This window comes from Myiozetetes cayanensis, unplaced genomic scaffold (assembly GCF_022539395.1).
Source record: "Myiozetetes cayanensis isolate MyiCay16 unplaced genomic scaffold, myiCay2020 scf32, whole genome shotgun sequence".
NCBI lineage: Eukaryota > Metazoa > Chordata > Aves > Passeriformes > Tyrannidae > Myiozetetes > Myiozetetes cayanensis.
Genome location: NW_026087544.1, coordinates 5,429,694 through 5,443,920, shown reverse-complemented (window position 1 = coordinate 5,443,920; position 14,227 = coordinate 5,429,694).

Here is a 14,227-nt window from a genome sequence, read left to right as displayed (position 1 = left end):
GCGCGGTGGCGGGGCTGTGGGCAGGGGAAAGCCGACAGCACGGCCAGAGACAACAGTTGGTTTGAATCAGCGTCTGGGTTAGGCTGGGGATTGGTTTTTTTCTGTCTAGGAGAGCCTTGTGCATGTGTATGTGCACACACGTGTGCGTGTGCGTGTTCTCCTCCTCAGAATAAACAGAGAAACAAAGCTGAGCCATCCCTCGACCAGGGAGGTTTCAGGCTGGACCCAAATCTGTCTTTCAGACTTTCCAGCAAGAAAGCCCCAGAACCCTTCAATTTGTTTTTTGTTTGTTTGTTTGTTTTCTTTCTCCCTTCAATTGATCTTCTTATTCAAGGAGTTCAATTCTGGGCAAAAGGGATTTTTTCAGATGAAAAACCTCTTGTGCAGGAACTCAGCGCTGGAAAACACCCTGTCTGCAGTAGATGTAGGTCAGGGACAACCTCTGATCTCTGCACCCCCATCGACCACCCCCTCCAATTTTCACAACTCGCCCCAAAAGCAGAAGCACTTTAATCCCCAGACATGTGACAAAGTGGGGTTTATGCAATTCGGGGAACTCCTGGCTTGGTAAAGAATCATGGATGGAATGGGTTGGGTTGGAAGGGACTTCATATCTCATCTCGTTCCACGCCCCAGCCATGGGCAGGAACACCTTCCACTGGATCAAGAGCTCGACCATGAGGGCTGGGGAGAAGTTAGAAGGGAGACCACTTTCCCTTCCAGGGTCGGATGGGTGGTCCCACCACGATGGAGGTTAAAACCCCTCCACCATCCCCACTTGAGCTCATCTACCTGGTTATTTTTAACCAGCACAGCCTCCAGAAGACGAGGAGAACAAAAGATGAAAGGATTAAACTTATTTATACTCTGAATCAGAAACAAGCTGTACAAAATACACAGATTTGGGAGGGGGAGGAACGACAATAACTATCGGTGTAAGAGCTGAGCCCGAGCTCCAAATGGCAGATGAACAGCATGGATGGAGTCTGAGTGAGCTGAGCCCACCTTCTTCTTTGCTGACAGAGGGGAAAACACCCTCTGCCACCTGAAATCAAGGAGGATTCCCATGGGAATGAGCCCCAGCGAGGTGTGGATGAAAATGTGGACACTGAATCACAACCCCATGCAAGGACACTCATCTATCTCTAGGTCATGTCTATTTTCATGAACATGAAAGAACCATCATCCCCTCACCACAGTCGTGTGCAGCAGTCAAAAACTTGTCTGGCTCATCCCTTTTCCCTGCTAGGATTTCTGCCAATAAATCAGTGTCGTCTGGTCTAAGGCAAACAAACAAGGCTGCTCCCAACCATAAACATTTATTGAGGGCACCAGGCTGGAGGCAACAAGGTGTAACTTCCATAATTGCCATAATTTACTCTGGATCTGTCAGGGGCGAACTCATCAGGGATTCATGACGGAGCCACAGACCTTCGGGATGCTGCTGGGAAAAAGATTTCCCTTGAAACCAGAAGGATTAAGCCCTTACCCCCCACACAGACATTAACCCTTGAACTCCTGCAGCTTTGGTGGCTGCCTCAAAGGATTTCTCCCGGGGCTGGTGGCCCCAGGCCCTGGTGTGGCCTCCTGGCCCTGTTTACTCCTCGGCTGCTTCCCTGTAATCCTATCAAAGCCAATTAAGCTGTGCCAGGCAGCAACGTAGCTGCAGGCAGAGGGCAGCCAGAGGGACAGATCACCTCCTCTCCAGCCACATCCCCTCAGCTCCTGCCTTCTCCTGGGGTCTCCAGCCCGGGTTTGGATCAGCATCAGGGATGCAGCAACAGCATCACCTCCTCCATGAGCCCCCACCAGGGAGGAATTCGCATCCAGGAACTGCAGCAAGCCCAAAATTTGTCAGGCAGCAACAGAGGTGGTCTAGGTCAAGTCCCAGCTCCTGGATTTCTGAACACAGGGGCAGGAGAAGGGTCATGTCTGTGGTGTCCAACCCAGACAGAGCTCAGAGCTCAGGGCAGCATCAAACCTGCTCCTCACAGCTCTGGTTTGCTGTATAATGCGAGATGTCTCAGACCTCCCTCTGCAAATTTCCCTCTGCTTTTTCATCCATCTCCTCTGCTGCATCTGGTCTCCACAAATTTGATTTTGTTCCTAACGTCCATTTAAGAAATCCCCCTGAGCACTGCCCTACAGGCTGCCCTGGAACTGCAGATGCAGCTTCTGTGAAGAAGCAGAGCAACCATGTCTTTTCTCCTCCCTTCTCAGGGCAGATTTTCAAGCAGAGGGGACACACAGCTTCCCTCTTCCCACAGCCAGACCCAAACCATGAGGGGAATCCACTCAGCATCACCCCCCAGGCTGCACAAAACATCTCAGGATGTTCACCACGACCCTCAGTTGTTCCCAGCCAGGGGGCTGCCCTAACATCCTTCTTTCAGCTTGAAATGTTCCTTCCTTCTTGGTGAATCCAAACACCTCCCAGGCAGCTTTTTGGGCTTGTTCTTCACCCACCCAACGCGCCCTTGTGCCCTGTTAGCACCCAGCAGCTGGGCAGAGCGTGGCAGCCCAGCTGTGGCAACGAGCAGGGTCTCACCCACCCTCCCCTCCCCTCCCTCCCATTTCAGTGGGAACTCTGCTCCCATTGACAAATCTGGGACAAATCTGCTGGCCTTTAATTCGGAGGATCAGAAACCTCTCAGCCCAAAGGTGGTTACAATAATACCTTAATGCACTGCAAATGTATTGCCTCTCCTCCCACAGCAAAGCTTCGTCGGGGCAGGGCAGCATTAACTCCCTGGCAAGGTTCCCATCTCATCTGAGAAACACGAGCCCAACCTGTGCTGCTCATAACACGGATCAGGTTACAGATGAGGGCTCAAGGTTGTCCCTCGGGTCAGTAATCACGCCCTGAACCCTTTGCAGGTGGGGCTGCAGACACTTTTGGCACCAGGCAGTTACAGCATCAACCCGACCTCTCAGCCTTAACTGGGATCAGTCGTGGAATCAAAGAATCGTGGACTTGCTCAGGTTGGAAAAGCCAGCTGTTCACCTGGCACTGCTGCCAAGGCCACCACTGGCCCATGTCCCCAAGTGCCACGTTGTGATGGTATTAAAACTATTACACACATCAAGATGGCTTTTAGATCCCTCCAGGGATGGTGACTCCCCCACCCCCCTGAGCAGCCTGTGCCAAGGCCTGACCATCCTCTTGGTAAAGAAATTTTCCCTCCTGGCCAAACTGAACCTCCCCTGGCACAGCTTGAGGCTGTTTCCTCTTGTCCTATCACCCAACAGTCAGGGAATAAGTTGAACAACAGACCTTCTGGCTCCAGACTGGCCAGTCCTGCCACCCTCACCTCCTGCCTCACAGAGGAGGAGCATCAGGAGGTGGGAGCATCCCCACAGTGCCTGAGGCTCACACCCTTCCAGAAGAACCGTGGTGTACCCCAAGGTGGGGGTCACTGACCCCATTTCCAGAAATCATGGACCCCATTTCATCTTCTTGAGCCACAAAAGCATCCCATGATGCTTCTCCCCTTCGGGATAAGACACGTTCTCCACCAACGCCACCCAGGGAGGCAGCAGGAGGGATGAGGAACCAATCTGCATTTCCCAGGATGGATTTAGTGCTGCTCTAACTCTGGAGCTCATCACCCCTATTCCTGTCTCTGTCTTAGTCAGACTCTGGGGATGGCTCAGCCGTGGAGTGAATCCCTCAATCCCTCTGTGCCTCAGTTTCTTATCTGTACGTTAAGGGAGTATTTCTCGCCTCCCACCTGAAGTCTATTTAAATTCCTACACCAGAAGCTTTTTTCTTTTTTGCTTTTTTTTTTTCTGCTGGGCTCACAGTTGCAGAAAATAAGATGCTGAAATTTGGAAGAGGGAGGAAAATCCAAGCCTGGTTGGATCCAATCCTTGGTTTGCTCAGCCCTTGGCACAGGTGAAGAGCATCACTGGGAGTTCTGTAGGGGAAAACTGATGCCTCTTTAACAGGACATTTGGCACCAGGCACAGCAGGACCCCAAACCCTCTGACTGCTGCAGCCCAGCTGCTGAAGGCAGAACATCTTCAGAGAACAGTCATTGCTGCAAATAGAAGGGAGAAGTGAAAATTGAAACTGATCACCCAAAATAACCCAGGGTGGACAAGAGCTATTTTTCATGGTCTTTTTTTTTTTTCCCCACAAAGCTGTGGATTGAGCAAGAGCATCAACAAGTTTTGTGGGCAAAACAGATCAGCCAAGTGGCTTTAACTAAGAGCTAAATTCCACCCAACCTTTGGGAATCTGGGGGTTACAGACTCAGGGTAGAGTTAGATCTATTTCAATACCCTAAAAAAGGTGATTGGCTGGGTGGGATTATGATGGCTAAACAATGTCAATGCTAATTCAGCTGTAATGGGGATCACATTCCAAGGCCTCCACAATGACAGCAAACAGATACCTCCGGACGTCCTCCACAGCTCCTGTTGCACGCCATTATTTGATCATTAAGATCTAAGATTACATTGACAAAGCAATTTAACCACAAATCCCTGGGAACGGCAGGGCAGCGTTCTGTGGTCCACAGGAGTGGGAGATGACCTGAGCTTCTGTGAGGGGAGGAGGGCAAATCAGGGAGCGTGTCAGGGATGAGGGGTGAAGCTGGGAGAGCATCAGTGTCAATCTGGGTGTAGCCTCGGTGTAAAAGGTGTGAAAACCGCAATTTCTGGTGGCAAAAAGCGTGGTGTGGGCTGGGGGGTATGATTGTTTGGGCCCTGAATAATTTATTCACTTCTGGTTGTGGTCGGTGGCAGTCACTTTGTGAGGTGGCACGAGCCTAAACACCCTCCCTAAGCAAGTCAAAATGACATCAAATGGCAGGGAAAACTCCTGGAATCCCTTACAACCAAACCCAGCAACTGTCCCCTGTCTGAACGAATGCTCAAAGCAGTTTGCCCTAAAAGATGGGTTCTGTCTCTTCACAACAGTATTTTCAGGTGAATTGTCAGAGGATGCTTGAGACACCCAGTGTGAATTGGTGCTTAACTCCAGCTGCACCAACAACCCTGTTTTTAAGAAAAATGGGTTTGCTTTCCACAGAAACACCAGCGAGCCTGTGAGTCCCTGCTGTGCCACAAAGCACCCCTTGTGCAGGGCTCGAGTGTTTATTTTTAAAACGTGCCTTCTCCACCTTCCTCCACTCTTTGGCCACTTGTACCCAGAAAAATAAATTCTTTGTTGGGCAGCTGGGATTGAGCTGGTCTTGACCCTCCTGTGCCCAGACCAGGCACCAGAACCTCCCAGGAACTGGATCTGAGAGAACTGGGAGAGGAGAAGGTGGATGGAGGGCACTGAGCTGTGTCACCCAAGCACAGGATCCCCGTGACAGCCCCTGGGGTTGCCTGGCAAACTGCCAGGGACTTTCAAACTGTGTTTTGTCTCTTGGATTTTTCCACTTTCCCCCATTTTTAGTGTGGTTTTCGTGAACATCCTGTCAGAGAGAGGAGGGAAATGGAACAGGGGGGTTGCAGGAGTTTGATTGATGCAGCCCAGGGGAAAATGATGAGAGAGGAGGCACTGCCAGCACGTTGTGTTCAGGTGGGACATGATGCCCATCAATGACACGCCGAGGGTGTTGATGGGAAAAGCCACCATTTACAGAATCATGGAATGGTTTGGCTTGGAAAGGACCTTAAAGCTCATCTTGTTCCACTCCCTGCCACAGACAGGGACACCTTCCACTAGCCCAGCTTGCTTCAAACCCCATCCAAACTGGCCTTGGACACCTCCAGGGATGGGGCAGCCACAGCTTCTCTGGGCAACCTGTGCACTGATACAGCTTGGGGACAAAGCAGCCCTTGGAGAGCCCCCCAGAGCATCCCAGTCCTGTAAGGACTGGCAGGACTGGAGGAGACCAACCCAGCTCTGGGTATCCCCAGTCCTCATGTAACTATGGTAACCCACAGAACCAAACTGAGGGAACTCCCTGGCTTCCACCAAAATCACGCAGCAGCTTTTTTTTTTCTTCTCCACGATGTGAAACTGCTGGTGGTTAAAACAAGGAACGTGCAGGGGAACCGAGATAGGAGAGAAAAATCCCCTTTTTTTAGTTCATCTTTATGCCTTCTAACAAACACAGGAGGAAACTCACTGTGTGGGAGAGTTATCCTGAAGCCACCAAACTTCCATTAGAGTTTGATAAAGTCTTGGAAGGAAAGAGGGTGACTGTGCCTGGCTGAAAAGAGAGAGCCAAGGCACAGAGACCAGGATGCTCCAGAGGGTTGGACCCCCAGCAACACCACCCTCAGGCTTTTGGCCTCAGAGGAAATGACTAAATAGCAAATGAAAACCTGCACAGGTCAGCAGGCAAAACACATTACTGCAGCCCGGGCTTCCTGGCCTCAGTTAATGAGTTCATGTTTGGGCAGTGCTTTGAGAGCAAAAAAAACCTCACCCTGCATTGAGTGGTAATATTCATCGTTCCCTGCCCAACTGGAAATCCAGGGGAAATTCTTTTCTGCCCCCAGGCCCTTCTGTCTGTCCTCCCCATCCTCACCTTAACCCCTGATCACCAGTGCTGGTTTGGTTTGTCACAGAAACCCCTCCCTCGGGTTGCTGGGGGAGGTCATTTTGTGCCGGGGAGATGAATTTGTTTGCAAACACAGGCCGGGAGCCCTTTTGGCTTTAGCTGTAACATCTGGACGCTGGCAGAGCTGCATTTACCTGTAACATCTGGACGCTGGCAGAGCTGCATTTAGTTGTGACATCTGGAAGCTGAAAGAGCCTGCAGGTTAAAGCTGAAGCTCCCTAAAGCTTCCCAGCCAGCAGGCAAAGGCTTCGTTTCCAGAGGGGAAAACCCAAACCAGCAAAAAAAATCGGAGCAAAGGAATTTGCCTGCAAACACCTCGAAGATCCCAGCTCTGCAGCTCAACCCCGCGATTTATTTTTAAGCAGATTTCCTGCTTTTTTAGCTTCAACGGTTCTGGGGGATCCCCCTGAAACCCCCTCGGAAATCCCCACGGCTTGTTGCGAGGAGGGATGGGCCAAAAACTGACGGTGAGGAGGAGCAGATGAGTGGCTTTTTGTCTGCAGATGAGTGGCTTTTTGTCTCCTTAAGTGCTCTCATCAGGACCAGGAGGTGCGAGGGGTGATGGGAGCTGCCAGGTGTGCAGGTCAGGCTCATTTTTGCCGTCCCACATTCCTTTTTGCCAAGCTGTAACAACTCAGTTCTGCCCACGATTATCTCGAACGGCTTTTCTTACACAAACCCCAAAGACACCGCGTTCCTCTTTTCCATTTTCCCTAAGCTACAGATGGCAACACAACCAATCCGGGGGTTGGTTTTTTTTTTTGGGGGGGGGGGGGGGAAAGAGCTGGGGGTTTCTGAAGCCTGCCCTTTGTTTGTCCTTTGATGTGTTAGGAATAAACACGTCGCGGCTCAGCTCGGGGACACGGGGAAGGCTGATCTGCTCTGTCACCTGTGACAGTAACCCCAGCAACAGCTCTGCTGGCAGCAGAGGCAGGAGAGGATGCTGACTCACTGCCTGCTTCGCTTTTTGCAGCTCACCCTTCAGAAAAGACGAGCCTTGCCGTTCCTTTCCTTCGGCCCTGCCCTTAAAAAGGTAATTGAGAAGCCTTAATTATAAATGAAGGCACGAAAGGCAAAAAAAAAAATCAGCGGTGGCTATCAAGGAAAAGTTTCATTCCACCAAGGAATTCTTCCTGCTTCCAAAGGCCCACTGTGAATTCACTGAAGTCACTGCAAGCAGAAATGACTGCGAGACGGAAGGTTTTGGTGCGAATATAAATCCACTGAATTATTAAAACCTGGAGATGGCAAGAAAGGGGAGGAAACCTGAGAAGACCTTCTCAAAAGAGAAACCCTCCCCAAAAGTCTCTTCTCCCCTTTGACCTTATTTCTGCCTGACACTTACTTTCTTTTTTCAAGCAAATCTGGTGCTTTCTCTGCTGCTCTGTTTCCCTCCTTCCCTTGGGGAAGCACAAAATGAGATGCAGAACAGCCCAGAGAGAGGAAATCACTTGACTTTGCCTTTTCCCCACAGCTTTTCCTCATGGTGAAGTCATTTTGACTGTTCAGTGGTGGGCACAGAGTCGAGGCAGAGGGTGGAGATGCCGCTGGCAGCAGGACCAGGGGTGGCTTCCAGCATCCTGGGGAGGGAGAGGAGATGTCATGAAATTCCCCACCAGGACTCGCTTCTGCAGCTTCCCCCTCGGCATCAAAGTGTTGTGACGCCCTCCTTAATAAACAGTGACTGTGGCAAGGCTTTCTTAACTGCCAGGATTTGTTTCTGCTTTTGATTCCTCCATCTGGCCCATCACCAGGAGTATCCAGGTACCCCAACACACGGGAACGCTGCCCTTGCCAGATGTGGTCGCATCTGGGCTGGGTTTCCTCTCTGCTGACCCCAACTCCTGTCCCCTGGCAGCGATGGAAAACCCTCACTCTTCACTCAAACGTTGAATTTCCAGCCCTCCTGCAGCGCAGAGACAAGAGAAAACCCTGCACAAGATAATATTGCTGCTATCTTCTAAAAAATCTCGTGGGGTGCCCGGAGATGTCAGGGAGGGGGAGAAGCAGAGGATGAGTTGTGACTCACGGCTGGGAAATGCACGAGGGTGGCAGAGCCTGTTAGAGGAAAATCAACCCAAAAATAAAATAATAATAAAAAAAACCCAAACCCTTCCTTGCTCAACAGTTGGCGTGAGCCAAACTTCAGCAGGGAAATCCTGCTAAATCCTCCAGTTTCTGCAACACACACGACCACGTTCGGCTCTGCAGGTCCACGGCGATGCCAGAGCCCAGGGGAGGTGGATAATGTGTGTCTGGGGACATGGGGGGTGCTGAAGAAGCTCTGCTGGCCATACAGACCCTACACACACACCCTACACACACCTTTCTTCCCAACCCACTCCCCTTTCAGGTGGCAACCATCACTCAGAAACCTCCCCAGGAGCCCCTCTGCCTCAAGGCCAAGTCCCTCCACTCCCAGCAAGAAGCCTCCAGGTCATCACACACTGACAGAATCATTTAGGGTGGAAAAGACCTCCAAGGTCACCGAGTCCAACCTGTGGCTGATCCTCACCTTGTCCCCCAGCCCAGAGTGCCACGTCCAGCCTTTCCTTAAACACCTCCAGGAATGGCAACTCCACCACCTTCCAAAGCCCTTTCCATGAAGAAATTCCTCCTGAAGTCCAACCCGAGCCTCCCCTGGCACAGCTTGAGGCTGCCTGGGAGAAGAACTCACCCCCAAAACTCGCTATAAAATAATTTCAGTTGGAGAAATCATCTCCTTTCGGGTGGAGATGCCACCAGCAGGTCCAGTCCCCTTCTCCTGGCCCTGGCATTGGGAATGAGGGTGGAAAATGTGAGTTTTACACCCCTTGCCCTCTGCAACAGGGTTCCAGGCTGTACCTGCCTGTGCCCATCATCTGCTGCCTGCCTTTCACAGGGAGCTTTTAATAGCTCTGTCACAGCAGCAAAAGAGGCTGAGAAGCATCTCCGTGGTCTGAACTGAAATGCTTTTTAATGAGGATGATTCAGGGTGGCTCCCAGCCCTGGTGTCAGCGATGGCACCGGTGACATTTCATCAGGAGGGAGCTGGGAAGAAAATCTTCGGCCATCGGAATCTGCGGCGCGGAGGAGACGGGGAGGGTTGGACCTGAGGGTGATCTCTGCTCTTCTGGATCCGAAGGGAAGAGGTGAGAGGAAGGTTTGAGCTCCCAGGTTAGCAGGATTGCCCCCAAAATGAGATGTGAGCAAGAATGTCACCACCCCTCCTCCTCCTCCTCCTCCTCCTCCCGTCCGACTCAAGGACAGCGATAAAGCCATGGGAGGAGGTCCTGGGCCTGTGTTTTGGAGGCTGCTTCACCTTTTAGAGATACCTGGACTGCAAATCAGGGCCAGGAAAAGGCCAGGAGGCTCGACCCACATCACCCAGAGAAGCTGTGGCTGCTCCATCCCTGCAAGTGTCCAAGGCCAGGTTGGACAGGGCTTGGAGCAACCTGGGCTGGTGGGAGGTGTCCCTGCCCGTGGCAGGGGCTGGAATGAGATGGCCTTTAAGGTCCCTTCCAAACCATTCTGGGATTCCATGATTCCACGATCCAGTGCCCACACCTGAGCCAGGGTTATCCCATCGTTCATGAATCCATAAAACAGATTCATCCAACAGTCCAGGAAACCATTCCTTAGCCCATGGAACAGATGAAATTGGGACTGTTTCCCAAGATGATGGAGAAAATTTAGGAGGAAAAAGGACTGAACCCTCCTCCCTACCCCTGAGACCCTGCAAAGCCCTGTGGTGCCTCAGCCTCCCCCTCTGTAAAGGGGGCGCAGGTATCGATCTTGCTTCACGGAATTCCCCAAAATCGAGGAAAGATGTGAGCAGGGGGCAGCAATTATAATTATTCACATCCTCTAATGGCACTTCAGACCCCATCAGGGCTGTGTCTGGATTCTCACATTTGTTAGGAAGAGATAAAAGCTTTTTTTTTTTTTTTTTTTTTGCTGATGGTGTGAAGACTTCCCATCCCTCTTTGATGTGCCGTCGTTAACAGCCCCTTCATTTGGTTAATTTTCAGTTCTGCCGCCGGTCTTTAGGAGCTGCCACACAGACTTTGTGAATGGATCGGAGCAGAGATTTTCCCCCTCCCCCTCCTCCAAAAGCTGCTCCAATTCTCATTAACACAAATCCCCGCAGGGTGAACTCCCAGCCCGGCGCTCGTGTGTGTGAAAATAGCAATATTTATAACGATAATAAATAACGGGGCGGGCTCCAGAAAGCATGAAACGCCTCTGTGTGTGTGTGTGTGTGTGGATGCGTGTGAGGGGAGGTCCCAAAACCCGAGTGACAGCAGGAACCGAGGCTTTTGTCAGAGCCTGCAATGACTGAGCCTCTGCCTCGTTATGTACGGCCCAATTTAGCCCCTCATTATGCACTTGGCAGGCACTTGGCATAACGAATCAATCTGCAACAGGCACGTGAGGCTCGAGCAATTCAAAGTGAAATCCCAAATCAAGATTACGAGGCAAGACTAAGCCTCCTCCTCAGCTCAAATTGTCGGGATGGAGAGGGAAGATGACGATGAAGAGGAGTGGAATAGGCTGGAGGAAGCTTCTGCCACCACGTTCCACGTAGCCTTGGGTGAGGAATCTTAATCTCTTGGGGTCTGGACCCTCATATTTGGGTTCCAAGTGTGTTATTTCTGTTCCAGAGAGTATTTCATTCTCCTTTCCCCACTGAGGGGGCAAGGTCTGCTCTGTGGTCACTGCTGGGTGTTTCTGGCTCAGTCATATCTTCATCTCACTTTCTACTCAAGAAACAGCCCCAAATCTACCCAGTTCTTCCCCTGAATTTACCTCCATAAAAACCCCTTTGCCACCACGTCCCGTGAGCTCTGTCACCCCTCTCTGCTCATCCCAAATACTTCCCCAAAAACCTCCCAAATGTGACAGTTCCTGGGCTTCACACAGCAAGGTGGGGCAAGAGGTATTAAGAGGTGCCCACGACAGGATTGGGGTGGAAACAAAACATGCAGATCCAGAAAGGCCTCACGGACATCCCAACACAGTCCTGTGCCACAAACCCAGCAGAAAGGACGTGGATGTTGCCCAAGAGGCTTTGAGTGAGGTAGAGCCTGGCATAAGTTGTGCTCAAACCCAGCTTTTCTTACCCAAAGCAGCTGAGGAAAGCACCAGCACGTTCTCAGAGCATCTACCTGATCAGGCCTTACCTCTGTACATTTTAGGAATTATCCAGCTGGGATTAAAAATGCCTTCCTGCCCTTCTTATTTAAATATAGGTTTTCAGGCTAACACACACACAAAAAAAGGAAAATAAAAAAAAATAGAAGAAAAAAGACAGAGACAAAGCTTTCCTCAACTAGAGCTGAATAATTAGGGATGACTAATAGGATGTACTGGGGGAAAGTGAAGAAGGGGCTCTTGCCAGGATGCAGACCTTGGTTAATAAAACCTACAGGACAGGTCTGCTGCAGTTTCTGGGGCACTGGTGGCTGAAGTTTACAGCCTCTGTGTCTTCTGAGTCCCCAAACATGGGTTACAGATGAGCCTACAGGGATTTTGCTGGACTGGGAGCACTCATTTCCTCCTGATCTTTGAAGGGGTCCCAAATAAACAGCATGCCAGAATCCCAGACTGGTTTGGGTTGGAAGGAACCTTCAAGCTCATCTTGTTCTACCCACTGCCACGGGCAGGGACACCTTCCACTAGACCAGGTTGCTCCAAGCCCTGTCCAACCTGGCCTTGAAATAATACACCAGAGCCTCCCCTGGCCTTGAAATAATACACCTGACCCTCCCTGGCACAGCTGGAGGCTGTTCCCTCTCCTCCTGTCCCTGTTCCCTGGGAGCAGAGCCCGACCCCCCCCCAGCTCCCCCCTCCTGTCAGGGAGTTGCAGAGCCAGAAGGTCCCCCCTGAGCCTCCTTTTCTCCAGGCTGAGCCCCCCAGCTCCCTCAGCCCCTCCTGCTGTTCCAGCCCCTTCCCAGCTCCCTTCCCTTCCCTGGACACGCTCCAGCCCCTCAGTGTCTTTCTTATCAGGAGGGGCCCAAAACTGTCCCCAGGATTTGAGGTGTGGCCCCACCAGTGCCCAGCCCAGGGTAGGGACACTGCCCTGGTCCTGCTGGGCACACCATGGCTGGGACAATCCAGGTGCCGCTGTCACCAGCACCCTCAGCTCCTTTCCCAGGTTTCCAGCCACTCTGCCCTCAGCCTGGAGCGATTCCTGGGGTCGCTGGGCCCATTTTTCCAGCTGCATCTCCAGACACTGCCTTCCCGGAGAGCTGAATCCCCCACGGGCACACACACACAGCTGGGATGTCACCACTGGCTGAAAGCCAAGGCCGGGCAGCCCAGGTTTGGTGTTTCTGTGACTTCAGCCTCGAGCCACCCAGAAGGAGAGCAGGTTTGTGGGTTGTCACGTAACCTCCTCCTGCCACTCCACGGCTATGTAGGACACGCAGCCCCCCGGGGAGGCTCCAGCGCTGATGAAGCACTCTGGATTCGCTGGGGGCTGTGCTGCAGCGTGTTCCTTGGCAGATGGATTATCTGGGCCAAATCCTGCGCTTGGGGGATCCTCAGCACACCTCTCCCCACGACTTTCAGTCGGCCTCTGGATCTTGCTGAGCCGCACAGGCGGCAACACCCCGGGGTGTGTGCACTGGAACAGATTCCCATTTACCCCACGTGCCCCAGGGAGACACAGGACCTGGGGACAGCAGGGCAGGGGGGATGAAGCCATCACTGTGAAGATGTCCCCCTCAGTGTGACAAGAAGCTCAGGGCCACCCCAGGCACTGGGAAAGGCAGAAGGACAAGGATAGGTGGTGGGGGTGTTCACCGCCCAGCACGTGAGTTTGGGGTTTTTAAGTCGAAGGATGGGCTGGTTAAGGCAGATTTCAGCTTGTGGTGCTGAGTATTTACCCTGAAACCACCCTCCCCAAAACCAAACCCCAGATCTTGAGAGAAGCCAAGTCCCAGCTGAACACAATCAGCCTGTAAGTGCAAACAAAGTGCAAAGCATTACAAACTCTTTTCTAAAGGAATCAGAGAATCATTAAGGTTGGAAAAGACCCAATATCATGGAGTCCAACTGTTAAAGGAGATCCTCCCCTTCCACCCCCTCTCCTACCTGCATGAACTGATGTTCTTTCCCTTGCTGGGGGAAGGAACTGACTTTATTTCCAGCTGCCCTTCCTCCAGAGCAAGGAGGGAAGGGAGATCCACAGTTTGGAGATCCAGCTGTGGCACGAGCTGGTGCCTTGGGCGTCATCAGAGCATCCTGCAAAGTGCTCTGAACCAGGAGGGACAGCATTTTTGGCCCCTAGTGTGCTCTGCAGTGAGCTGCCCTAAAAAACTGGTTTGCTATGAAAGCACCCAAAAAAAACCAGCTTCATGCTACTGAAAATTCCCTGCCCCTGTTAAAAGGCTCCTCTAAAACCCCAACAGCCTGAGCTCAGCCCTTTTCTTCTGAAATTTTCCCCCAAACTGTGACCCCAAAGTGCAGATTAAACCCATTCTTGTTTGACAAAGGCAGTGATATGCCCTTCCCCTCCTCTGGCTGGGTGTTAGAACAACACAGATTTACAGGGGAGCAGGAAAGTTTCCCCGTGTGTTTAACATAAAACAACTTTTTGTCCCTCAATTCCCCCATCAAGCCTGGCTTGCAGCAGAGCTGGAGGAGACCTTGGATGTTACACCTCATCTCAGTGCAAAATTTCCATTACTTTTCCCCCTTCTCTCTTTATTCCATGGCTG